Source organism: Pagrus major, chromosome 13 (genome assembly GCF_040436345.1).
Source record: "Pagrus major chromosome 13, Pma_NU_1.0".
Taxonomy (NCBI): domain Eukaryota; kingdom Metazoa; phylum Chordata; class Actinopteri; order Spariformes; family Sparidae; genus Pagrus; species Pagrus major.
This window is the reverse complement of record NC_133227.1, coordinates 1,547,721-1,562,032: the sequence shown is the minus strand read 5'-3', so window position 1 is coordinate 1,562,032 and position 14,312 is coordinate 1,547,721.

Genomic DNA, 14,312 nt, shown 5'->3' with positions numbered 1-14,312 from the left:
GATAATGAATACAAAAGCACCCTGTACAGATGGCTGCTTGCCAAACTGGGAGAAAATCACATTTTAATGAGATATTCAACCCCTAACTTCTATAACATGAGTCACTCAGTTACCAGCAGCAAGAATGTGGTAAGCAGCTCGCACATGATTCATTGTGAGATCATATTTATCTATACACAGAGTAGGGCTGAAACTGACAATCATTTTCATGATCGATTAACTTCCCAGAGCCCAAACTGACGTCTTCAAATAGTTATCTTTGTCCAACCAACAGACTTGACTTTAACCCAAAGACTCTTCATTTACTATCGTACATGACAAAGAAGTAGCAGATGTTTTTCTTATTTTAAAAATGACTGAAACGATTAATCAGCTGTCAAAATAGTTGGCAACTAATTTTCTTTGGATTGACTAATTGTTTAATTGAATTGCAGTTCAAGATATCAACAGTATATCTGTCTATATTTATAATCTGGTCACAAAGCTTTGAAAGAACATTTAAACCTTCAGGCTCATTAAAATGTACAATAATTTATATATATGATAAGAAATTTTCTACAAACGTTGCTGTTTCACAAGATCTGAAGCGCGTATTTTATGTTTACATGTCAACTGTTTCTATAATAACTTAAATCTTAAAACAGATGTGTAATGATTTGAAGATGGTGTCACCTATAAATGAAGTTTGTTTTTAATGTTAAAGCTGCACCATGCAACAGTTTTATATGTAACAAGCTGTTCTCAGAGGGAAATAAGGTCCCCATAACACTGTTTGAAGCTAGAAAGGTGGCAGGGTCCGCCAAATATAAACACAGTAAAACAGTATGAACTTGTGTTGTTTGAGTTTGTTGATTCAGTCATGTAAACAAAGAGAGTTTGTTTATTTAGGCATTAAAAAACACACTCAATGAAGATCTTTCGCTTCTGATTTCCCCAAAACTACATAGTGCTCCTTTAAGTTATGGTAGGGTACGTCTATAACTACTTGTTACAAAAAGGTGACATAGTGCACCTTTAAATTGCCATCGAGTGGAGTGAGACAGCAGAAAATAAAGGACCAAATGGAGTTGAAGAAAACAAAAGGATAATTCTGTGTTGTAACAGTGACAGAAAGTGGAATGAAGTCATTATGACTCACAGTATAATCAGGCTTACTTTACACATCTAATGATGTCAGATTAACTCGGGACAAAGGAAAATGATTCCTGCTGTGTGTGATGACTTGGTTGTGACTCAGTGTGTTTTGTCAACAATGCTATGATAATAGTACAATAATGACACACAAGGATGAGCTATGTGTTGATTTATGTCATTATTAAACTGTGTAAAATAACTGTAGATTGTTTTAATCTTAAATTACCTCAAAAGACAAACGCATCTTTATGCTGACTGCTAATGTATGTTAGCATATTTTGCTGAATTTGCTTTTAACTGTAATCTGCTTTGTTTCACTGTCTCATCAGAGCTCACACCACTACAGGCTACTGAGGGGAAGTCAGAATAATCACATCACCTAATCTCCACAGTCAGCGGACAGAAAGTGATGGAAGCAACTGCGCAAACTGGCCAATCAGAGGGCAGCGTGTTCGGAGACATTCAGCCATTTCTTCTTTCCCTTTACTATTCAGCTCAAGACAACTGCTTGATTTTTTTAGGATATACAGCATCTCAAATCCCTACACAGCTGCCATTTTATAATTTCATAGGTGAAAAAAAGGGATCGGTGGCACTTTGGCTGCAGGGCGACATTTTTCTGGCTGGCCCAGAATTCCTGACCATGAAAAATCAAATCTTTTAATGAAGCTAATCAGTTACAGAAATCACCTCTATCAGCTCAACCATTTCTATTAATGCTCATAAAATGAGCTCTATTGGCACAATGTAACGCCACAGTAACGTAAGGTTAAAAAGTAAGACAGGAGTGTGACCTCCAATTTAATAAGAAATCCAAAAAATGACTCTCCTAAAATAGAGAGCCGAGAATAGAAACTGACAAAAGCAGCTTAGAGAAAGGTTTTGTGCTCGGTTGGGATTTGAGCCCTCTGTCAAAAACAGATAAGAGGGAACAGTATTATGCCTTGAATATATTTTAAACTCTTTGAAGACTTATCTCTTTAAAAAGCGCACTGTCATGGTTAGCGATGGCTATGAAACTGCCAATCAGCTCACACTGGAAATCCCAAATCTGAATGCAGTCGGATGCTTGCGCCAAAGCACTTCTGTCCACCAAATGTCACCCCAACTGTGACTCTCAACTGTGACACACTGCATCTTACAAACAAACAGTGGAAAATACAGACGTGGAGGGAAAATATAATCATTCAGATGAATCGTACAAACGTGGTCTAATATTACACAATGAAAACCACACTGTTTGTGTGTTCTTTGGCAGGATTTGCTCGAGTGTATTTTGATCTCCAGCTACTGCCTCCTCAGACACGCAGGCAAGGAAATCAAGCAAGCACAGGTCCAGGTTTCTCAAATGTGTATCTGGGCCCAAAACCGTTTTGTCTCCTGCACGCTTAACAGAAAAAAATCAAAAAAAATAACTGAGAACGATCTGACACTATTCTATTCGACAGGGGTTTGCTCAACTCGAACAAAAGAAATCAACAGCAACATCTGTTAGTTGCAGCGTGGTAACAACAGTCTGTTTCTATTCCCCCTCTGGATCTGATGCCAGACCATCTTCATATCCTTGAAAAAAAAAACTCTAAGAAAGTATGACTGTGCATGAAAACAACAACACAAGAAGACACCCCGAGGCCGTCACAGCGTCTCCCTCAGCGCCGCAGTCGGCCTGCAGCATCAACATTAAGAAGAAAGGACGCTTAATGAAATGATCATTATTAATGGTCGGAGTAATTGAGGTTTTTGTCTGAAGCTAACAAAAGCCCTCACAACATGTTTTGTTATTTTATTTCATATTTTAACATTGAAGAGCCTGTTATGATCTCAGGAGGCCGGCACACTAAAATAATCACCAAAAGCAGCGTCTTGTCTTGGCCTGCATGAAGCCTGTTTGTCTCTTTAACATGCAGTTTAGTTCCACGATGAAAAAGAGAATTTGTTGGACTAACTTAAAAAACTTACTCCAATTGAATTCAGTTTTTTAAATCAATTTCAAAGTAACTGTGTCAATCTAAGTTGTTAAATTGATTTGGTTGGCAAACATTTCTTTTTGTTCAAGAATTGGATTTGACTATCAATGATAACCACAATACCTTTCCTGAATTACTGCTGCGACTTGTCACTTCTCCGGGACTGTCATTTTTCCATGGTAACAGGATGCTAATCCTCCTTCCCAGAGCGATTGGCACTGCGTATCATTCATTCATGAATATCTAGGTTGGCTACTTTATCGAGTGAATACTACCGACACTATTATTATCCCAACTGCTGGATATCCAAAGGGATGAAGGTAGCACACACATTCTTCTTCAGAGTTGACAGATCTTAAATTTCACCGATTTATTCTGGCCATTTCCAACAACATGCTAACATTCTGAAACATTAGCATGCCACCTTCGCCCCATTTGGATATTTAGCAGTTGTAACATATGACTCTGGTTTAGCACCCCTATATAAAACATCGTCTCAAAGATTAACTATTATTATTGCTTAGCCCACTTAGCTAGCACATCTAATGCCTTAAAAGGGCCACTGGTGCGTCAGCTATTATGATAGGCAAGTTCTGTGAGCACCGGTATTATCATCGATAATCATTTCCCCCGGTATTAGTTCACTTATGCAGATGACACACATATTTACACTGCATTAGTTACGTGTAGTTCACTGTATAATTAATGACAAATAGCTTTCTATCCCTGAGTAATGGGAGATACATCATTTTACTTTCAGCTCCTGAGCACCACAGAACTTAATGCATCCACCGTCTACCTGCTCCTTCCTATTCATCAGTCATCAGAGACTATCTCAGCATGCACTGGGTAAAAGGCAGGGAAAAAAAAGAAACATCACTGTATGGCTGACACATAAACAAACAGTCACATCTCTATGCAGCACAGAGTTTTACTCTTCCTGACATTTGAAGATGTCACCTCTGCCTTAAGTTAATGTGGCTTTGGGGCATTATGATGGATATTTTTCACGATTTTCTAAAGTTTTGTAGACCAAACTAAACCAGAAAACACAAAAAATAATCTGTATATCCATGAATAATGAAAAAGAAATCATTAGCTCCAGCCCTTATGCAAACTCCTCACAAAAACGAGGACTTAAACTTCTTATTGTTAGAAGATAATGTTATTCATCACTCAACAGCGGTACAGTTCATACTTAAATTTCGCATTATTTTCAGGCTTTATCATTTCATCTTCATGAGTCATCCCTCTGTTTCACTCTAAATGGATTGTTCCAGAGTTAATCAGTTTAGTGTTTTTTTAAAATTGTATCTTTGCAGTCATGTAGACTGTGAGATCTTATGATACACGCTGTCTTTCAGGGGAGGATCAAACTCAATTTAATCGTTTGTACATTGAAACATGACACCGCCGCCGATAATGGCTAGAGATGAGAACATTGAGTCAACTCTATAGTCTACAGTATAATTCAAACCAAACATCTGACCTAAAAGCAGCTTCAAACTGTGAGCTGCAGGGATGGATGATTAGTCTCAGTGGGGTGGTCACTACGAGCGACCCTGTCAGGTTACAGAGCCAGAATAACATCCAAAACGCTGCTGGATGGAGGTTTAGGGGAGGGAATTTTAATTAGAAGAGAAAGATCGACTGACTGATTTGTTTATGCCTAAACAAACTAAATAAACAAACTCTCTTTGTTCTCATGACTGAACAAACTAAACAAACAAACTGACCTTAACAGAATTTCACACCGTTTGGCGGACCCTGCCACCTTTCTAGCTTCAAACACCTTTTTCCTCTGAGAACAGCTTGTTTATTCAGTTATGAAAAAAGAGAAATATTTCTGAGTTTGTGTTATTACTTCATTGATATTGTAAATATTAAAATTCTGAGTTTGAATTTCTTCTCCTTTAAAACATTTCTACATGCCTCTGCATTGCAAATGCACTGCAGTGATTCTTCTGTATGTGTCCTGCCTCTACATGAACACCTGCTGTAGTCTAATCACGGTTCATTTGTGCAGCCGAGTGTCTACTTTTTTTTTTTTTTGAGAAAAACAAAATTAGTGCGCTTCAACCTTCAATACCCTGTGTGTTTGATTTAGCTCCTTTCATCCCTGTAGCAGTGTGCCGTCCATGACAGGCACATCCTTGCACGCTCCTACCTTTTAGTTGACAGGCAGTTGTGCACAGCTGACTGACAAAGACTCAAAAACATGCAGTGCACTGTGCTCGCATGCTGCACGGCATCTTTTTGATTTGTGCACCTCCTCTGCAGAACTAAACCAGATGTACAGTATTAATATTTACACTCCTCCTCTGCATTGTTGCTCTGCAGGGCCAGTCGTGGAAAATCTATGAGTCCCACCGTCGCTAGATGGCGCACCGCCTAATTTCTCTGTATTTTTTAATCGCGTCTTCGTTGCACAGTCTTTGAACCTTTACCATGATGAGAAGTGAAGCTGATGTGTGCGACAGGGCCCGAGCCAGCAGCAGGCCTGTCTGTCCACTCACTCACTCACTCTCTCACTGTGATCCAGTGTGGATGTGCAGCCTGTGTTATCGGGGCTCATTTGTTTAGTCCACACTTGGCTGCAGCACTTATTTACCCCCATGAATAAAAGCCTGCACGCTTATTATGGCAGCAGTCATAAAAGCTGACCTCCTTCGTGCAGCGGTGGATGACACGAGGATTGCATTGGATGGATTTAATGCGTAAAAATATTACAGATTCAGAGGCATCAGTGGGATGGAGGAGGATTTTTTTGGTGAACCTGACCGACACGCAGAGCTGTGACAGCCGCTGCACTGAGCACAGGGCTGCTGATGGAGGGGGAGTCACAGGCGACAGGCCGAGCGGAGCGACCACAACAATAAGTAACGATACTGAAAAGAAAGATGACTTACATCAACAGCGGCAGTCCTGTAGTGAATTCATTATTCATGCGCAGCGGAGAGAGAGCCTCATGTCTGGAGTGGCCCGAGTAGCACGACCCGATGCGTTGGTACGATCCAGATGTGTAACACCTTCCCTGCCTGCTCCTCTCTGCCATGTATTTTTTTTTTTTTTTTTTTAAACAAAAAAAATATTACAAAAAAAGAGAGAGCTGGTTTGATTAGAAGAAGCACAGCTCTGCCGGAGTTTCAGATGGATGGCAGATAAATAAATACATGTCATCGGGAGTGCTTGGCTCACTCAGCTGGCGTCACGTCGGAGCGTGTGTCACTCTGAGCTGCGATGCGTGTGTGAGGAGACACTGACGGGGAGGTGGGCTCTATTGTCTTCACTGTGGATGACATCATCCCAGACCAATGGCGAAACACACGAGATGAAGGGCTCAGGGGCGAGCACGCAGCACGTGCGGGCTGGTGGGGAAGGAGGAGGAAGAGGAGGAAGAGGAAGGGGGAGGAGGAGGGGGGTGTTGAACCAACAACACTGCAAAAAAAAAAAAAAAGTAGAAAGAAAGTACAGCAGGTTATTTTAAATCACATTGAGGTTGCACTTTTTATTCCATTACATACATTTAACAGCTAAAGTTATTAAACACAATACTTTATTTAATCACATTGAGATCATGATCTCATTAACAAGTGGGACCCGAGTACAGAATAAAATCAAATCAAACAGCTTTCTTCTCGACAGAAGAAATAAAGTAATCAAAAAGAAGAAGATTTAAATATGCATGACAAAATGTATTCTAAAATGTCCTTGGTGTAGGTATGAAACATTGAATAAAAATACATGAATATCCTGTCAAATTATGTTAAAATCTGTAAAAGGAAAAAAAGACAACCACTTGATAATGTATACAGATGTATTTGAATAAATAAGTGCATGCTAAAATGTCCTTGGTGCAGGTATAAAAAAAAGAAAGAAAATACAACCATGTTATATAAAAACACCTAAAATCACTGAAATCTGTAGCCAAAGTTTTCTAATTGGTCCACTGATGCCAGTGCAAGTTTCAGTCTACTCTGTTAATTATCCAGAAAAATGGGGCAAAGGCTGTCTTTCCTGATTACTGTTTAGTACTGAAACATGTACGCGTAAGCCATTAAAGTAATCCCTTGCTACGTACACAATAATGCACTTTATAATAATGTTTATATAATAAATAGGCTAATAGAGATAGGTGATGTGAGGGGGGATGAGGGAAAATGCCATCCCCAAAATAAACAAAATGCATCCCCCTTGTTAACATGTCATACAGAACCTCCTCTCCACCCAATAGTAGCAGGAGCAGAGGGGTTGTTTAGACGAATATGTTAGTCAAGTCTGTCAAACTGGTTGATCCTTTATCTGACTGAGGCTTGTGCAAGTTATCGGCCATGGCGCTGAGACCAAAAGAGCCAAGATTTCAGTCGTCTCAGGTGAATTAAACCAGGCCCATCCCCAGGCCCGGATGTAGATACAGGAATTCTGGATACATGCTTAAGGCCTCCATGCCAGTAGGGGGCCAGACAAAGGGAAAAGAACATCAACTGCCTACATTAAATAATATTTAACATATCTTTAAAGATATGTTGAAAAAAAAATGTCTTCAATCCAAAACTTTCAATTCTGTATATTTAATTGATTCATTACATTATTAGCTTCAGTTTGCAGGCAAAAGGATTTCAGTGGTGTCACCTCGTCGAATGTCTGGAGGAAGCATCTGTAAATGTACGTTTTCTATTTAAATATCTAAATGTGAATGAGTAAAGACACATAGTAACATTAAATGTAGAATTCATAAACATGAAATGTGGAATATTGTGTTATACTTTTACTATAAATCTATGACAAACCATTTGCGTCTGAATACCGAAATCTAAATAGATAAGCTAAAATAAATACCTAACTAAATTAATGAGCATAATAACAATCATGTGGCAGTTAAGTAATGTTGTTGTGTATGTGTATGGGGCCCCCAAAGAATACAGTATTTCTAGTTTTTCTATATTTGATTATTGCTATTATTACTTGATTAAAGGATCTGAGTACTCAGAAACATAACGGAAATATGTGCCACTCATAAAAACATTACATTTTTGACACTGTAGTTTATCATGATATGTACCTGGTATTGTGTAAATTAATAAAACGTGATTAAATATGTGACAGATTTTCAAATAATAATAATAATAATTTTCCAGTTAAGGTTCTGCTTTCAAAAATGTATTTAAGTATAGGTACAGAAATTCTATCATCAAAATGTAATAGTGAAAGTACTTATTGTGTATCAGAATGAGCCATTCTCTCTCTCTCTCTCTCTCTCTCTCTCTCTCTCTCTCTCTCTCTCTCTCTCTCTCTCTCTCTCTATATATATATATATATATATATATATATATATATATATATATACACATATGATATTATTGGGATATTATTACTGATGCATTATGATATAAACAGAATTTTATAATTTGTTATAGCTGGTGATAAATGTCAGTGACAATTTATTATAGACCAAAGTAATGTAAGGGTAAATAATGAATAAATAGATAAATACATCAATCTCTTACCAAAAAATTGCACAGTAACCTTCTATCAGCTATTTAATTGATTGGCAACAATGATACATTTTATTGGATAATATTTGTAGGTATGTGTACATTTGTGGTAAATAGTGTTTTTTTGAATTGGTGCATATCATTTTTATTTGCTCTGCTCTTTATTAACGGATGCATGTTTGTTAAACATGTCAACTTAAAGATGACATACCTATAATATGCCTATTACATTTGTATAAACACAAACATGTATTACATTAGTTTTAAAATCATACATGTTTAACCAGTTTTGTCACACTCACGCTCTGTTTAATTCGATTTCCATTAAAAGTATTCTAAAATATGCACATACACTACACTACATTATTGACTGTATGAGTATGTTATTTCCGGCAAAGCTGTCTTAGCATAGAAAAAAAAATCTGCTTTTCTCTCTTCACAAGGAGAGGAGATGACTGACACGGACGTCATGCTGACCAGAAATGATCAGTTTATTGTGTGAAATCATTGGGTGGAACGGAGCCTCCAGTTCCAGACTATTTTTTAGCAGCTAGAGAAATGTGGCTGCTGAGAAAGGCAGCAGGCAGAGGCATTTAGCCTGTGTTTGTTTCCCCATGTTTTCCAGCATGCTTTTATCTGAAATGGCCTTCGCAAAGACCTCTTGTGCCTTTTTTTCCCCTGCTGCTTTTCGAACCACAACCACAGTCTTTCTACCTGCAGTCTGTACTCTGTGTTATTAACAGCACATTTCACAGAGTCATTTTTGAGCCCCTATTTTAAAGCCTTATAAAAGATTCCCATAGATGCTGCTTTACATCAACAGAGACATCACCAGCCGTTGCCAAACAGCCACTTGGCACAAACCGTATGCTAACCAGCCGGCACTTTGATGGCCTGTGCCCACTTGCAGCCTTGGATAAAAGCCCTGGCTGAGGGTCTCTCATACTGGCCCACCCCATGCAAACCTCTACATCGACCCCTCTGATCACAAAAGCTTGCGCATGATTAGAGGAATTGTACCCGGTCTCCCCTTTTACAGCTCCATGTGAGCTGTACTGTAACCTCTGACATTAGTGTCTCACAACCTCCGCACTGAGAAGAATCACGGCTCATCCTCTTTATCCTGCTGCTGCTACTACTTCCTGACACATTTGTCCACTTGCCTCGTCCTGCCAACACTGGAGACACTTCACCCACCAGGCTCAATTCAGGCCCCCTCACAGCTGGGACTCTAATGTGTAAAGAAAAGTCTCTCAGATTTGCAATTACACAGCATGGGCCAGACAACAGCTCACATCCCGGCGGATAAAAGGAGGATTTACTAGCACCTGCTAACACTTGGTAATGTAATGATGTGTATATCTGATGATGTGAGTTATCACATTCGACACCTGCAGTGTAAATTAGATAATGTGAGTGAGTTTTTAAAAACATCTGTAAACCTCTTAATGTGTCACCATTAAACACTGCAGTGATGACTGTAATCTAGCAGAAATGACCTGTGATCGCACAAAGAGCTTGTATCCTTTATGTAATCCGTCTTAATGACCCATTCTCTGTTGCTGAAATGATTTGACATCCGCCCAAGAATTTTATCTTGTCCTAACGTGTCTTGTACAGCAGAGGTTTCATTATGAGCGGTTCACACTGGTGCACAGTTCTCCTTCATTTCAGAGCGGCAGGCGTGGAGGGACAGTGTTGAATTTCAATGTGCTACTCTCCTCTTTATGTCTGATTAGGAGGTTACCTCACGATCTGCGGCCAAAGTTGTGTTGATTCCTCCGGTCCCAGGAGGTGTAAGTGACACCTCCTCTAAGCCTGTTGAAGCAGCAAAGCAAAGCCTGTAGACTCTGTTGAGGATTTCTAAGCATGATCTGTGCAAGTAAGAGGATGTGTGCAGTAGAGTCAATGAGTAAGGGGCGGTTAAAATTACACTGTTGGTCCCGGTATACGGGATGATACTGATAATACTGCTAGCAGCCAGTTAGCTTGAACAGCTGCCTCTTTCCAAAAGTAACTAAATCTATCTATGGGTACCTCTAAATGTCATAAATCGACTTGATATGTCTTGTCTTGTAAAAATAAGGTAACCCTTAAAAGCAACATTATGTAGGAATTGGTATTTTGTATGATTTGGCGCCCCCCACAGATTCTGAGTGCAACACCACCATCATAATTACAAATGACATGTAGTCGTAACTACAAACAAAACTCATTACGCCATAACAACTTTATGTGTTGAAAACTTGTATGTTGAAGTATGTGACGCTGCGATCCTACCCTCTCACTGAAGTTACATAGTGCAGGAACAAGTGATAGGGCGGCAGAGTAGCGTTTCACTTGACACGACACTGACATTTCATGGTTTCATTTAGTATGTGTAAAATATTTGCATATTTCATCCAAATGGATGACTGGGTTACCAGGCAGGCCACACTGGCCAAGGGAAATAAATTAAAACTAAGGTTCTTATTACCACGCTCTTATTTATGCTGAAACTACCCATCGGATTCTAAGAAACAATGCACACTACAATTTACAGCAAGAGGAAAGGTAATTATGGGTTAGCCTGACTTAATGATGCAATAAGGGGTATAAATGCTAAATACTTGTTAGCTTAATGCCCATATAATTACCCACTAAACCTCTTATTCTGCATTAATTTTGCCCAATACTTTGCAGTTATTCCCAACAATTCTACTCCTACAACTTGTCATTGTTCTGATTTCTCTCATCTGTAAATTAAAGGGTTAACAAAAATAACCCAAAACACAGGCTGCTGCTGCATAAATGACCCCGAAAGAGACGAAAACACAGGATCAATTAAGCATCACACACATATATTATATATATATTTTTTAACAAGTTCTTCATCAGCCAATGTCTTTACCTGCTTATTCCTTCTGAGGGGCTGGAGCATTTCCCAGCATGCTTGGCAGCAAAAAACACATCCAGCCTCAGCATGTGCATGCATATTAAGTCCATGGCTCATTTCCCGCTCAATACAGCAAAATGGGAGAGCTGGGAAATATGGATGACAAATAATAATCCAGTATTTGTGAGCCTTGATGAAATGAATGAGTCGTACAAAGAGATTTTTGTAAACAGAACAATAATTTAGACTAGCCAGCCTTTATTAAACACTATTAGATATGACCAGGCTGGTACAAACACTTCATTCACCGTAGACTATTGGCATATTTATTAAGTTTCAGAAGAATCATGATTATAATGAAAATGGATGTTAGAAATTATCTGGTTTGGCACAATGTCTGTACATCACTGCACTGTGCTGTCATGACTTGTGTTCTTGTCTTCGTTTTTTGATGATGCTAACGACAGGAAATCAAGACAAGATGTTCTGTTTCTGAACAGCGTTTAGTCCTCAGACTGTCATCACATACAGCAGGAGTGACCCTGCAAGAGAGTTGTGTGCAATTAAAGCATCCGTTAAAAAGAAAAAGAAATTGTTTTGAGTTACCGAGCACAAAGTACTCTCACAGTCCAAAGAATTCACACAAATGACAGTAGTACAAGAAATAAAGATAATTCTGTCACAGTGGAGGTTAATTTCTCAGCTAATGTGTTTGGAATTAGTACATCTTAACGCCTGCAATAAAGACGGAGAAATTACCAAGACACTGTGTAAAGTGGGGAAAGTGAAACAATTATTTTCATATGTCAAAACTTTCTTTTTTCCGCTCTCTCAGATGATTTTGTGTAATCTGTTGCTGCTGTAGAGCATCAGGCTAAACAAACATCAGTATGATGAGACCTAAAGCACCTCACTACAGCTCAGAGGTCCTTTTCATCACAGACACACCTCATTAGTGGTGCTCCATCTTCCCTTAACTGTGCTCTTTGATGATAGTAACCTCATTATTTAATATAATGCGAAAAAAATGATAAAAGTCCATAAAGTGAATAATAAATTTGTGCAGTAAAGCCTTGTGTTTTTTACTTTCCAACCCTCATTAATTATCTCGCAACTTACTGACTTATCGTTTGACCCTTCGGAGAGGGCACTGGAATAAACCACTGAACTGTATAAAATATTAATATACACTAATACATAATACATCACTGACGGTTACCATTTTTCCGCAGAATTAAGCTGCACTCTGTCAGAACGGCTTGTCAGGTGATCAAATAGCTTCAGATATCCCCTCAGCCCACACCTGTCAGACATTAGATGAGCACGTTTACTTTTGCAGCAGTCAACTTTTTTACTTTAACTTTTCATTCTGAAGAAAATACTGGTTGCACAGTGTGAAGGCTGAAGGCAAACGACACCATCTGTGTGTGGATTCATTCCCTGAAAACCTAGCTTTTACTTTGCCATACGGTCTGCCACCGGGCTGGAAAATGAAGGCATCATTATGGCACAATGGAAGCGCATCTGCCATCGCACATTTAAGTTGTTTTCACCGGTCACTATCCTCAGGTAACAGTGGAACAACTGGAATAAATGTGGAAACTCTACTGTACTGATGGAGGAGGCAAAGACGGTGAAGTGGGAAGGTTGATGGAAACCATGGTAAAACAAGAGTGAACCGATGGGCATTCACTTGATGGAGAGCACCGGTATTGTGTCCAACTGTGTTCCCCCGGTTGGGGTGTTTCGCTCACATCCGGGACATGAGACGGTTGGAAACCAGCTTTCTTTCAACTAGTTCAATTTATATGCTGATTGAAGGTAAGGTGAAGTCCACAAATCATTTCTGGAGCTTCACAGCAAAACAGGATTGCAGCGTTCTCCTAAACAACTGAAGTAGATGGGGACTTATTATGAAGCGTAAAAAAAAAACCCCTCCTCTGATGTAATCCAAGTCTCTGGAAGCCCCAAGATCCCATTTTAATATGAAAAGACATTATTTACACCCCTTATGTGCAGTCAGCTTAGAAGCTACAGTGAAGATTGAATCTTTAAAAAGGGTGTTGGAAATAAAAATAAATGTTAAAATAACTGAAGCTGTATAGGGGCTTGGGTTTCGAGTTGTTCAGTAAGATAAAATAAAGATAAACAAACAAAAGAAAACCTGCAGCGGTCCAGCTATTTGTCAGGCAAGTAACACTTGCACAGATAAGGACAGCCCTGATGCAGGTAGCCTAGATCACTGGTGAGTTTTGCAGTCACTCAACTGGGCTGAAGAATAAACAGAATTTCCCTCATCTAGAATGAAATGGGGCAGCAAATAGGGGCTTAAACAGACCAGAGTTTCGGGCTGGCAAGCAATCAGGATGAGGTCTGCAGATTCAGAATGAGAGTGAGTACAGCCTGGGTGCCATTCCCCACCTCTCTTAAGCCTTCACAAAAGGGTCGTCACACCCTGATTGGCTGGAAGGGGAATGCCCCAAGCTGCTTCCACTCATTTATTAGGAGTCAGCCTCCCCATCCTGCACACAGGTGATCTGAATTCACTGCAGTAAGTCCAGAGGGATTTTGAAATTCAGCCCAAAACAAAAAAAGGGGACTGCTACAAACATCTTTTCGAATCAATTTGGGATCTCTGGGTTTCCGAAAAAACTGGTCCTCAAGTCCTCATCTACTTCAGTTGTTCAGGAAAATACTGCAACACGGATTTACTGTGAAGCTCCAGAAATGTTTTGTGGACGATGAAATTTCGCCTGACTTTCCATCAGCATGAGGGTGAGTAGATAACGACTGAATTTTCATTTTTTGGGTGAACTTATCCTTTAACTTGTAGTGGAGTAT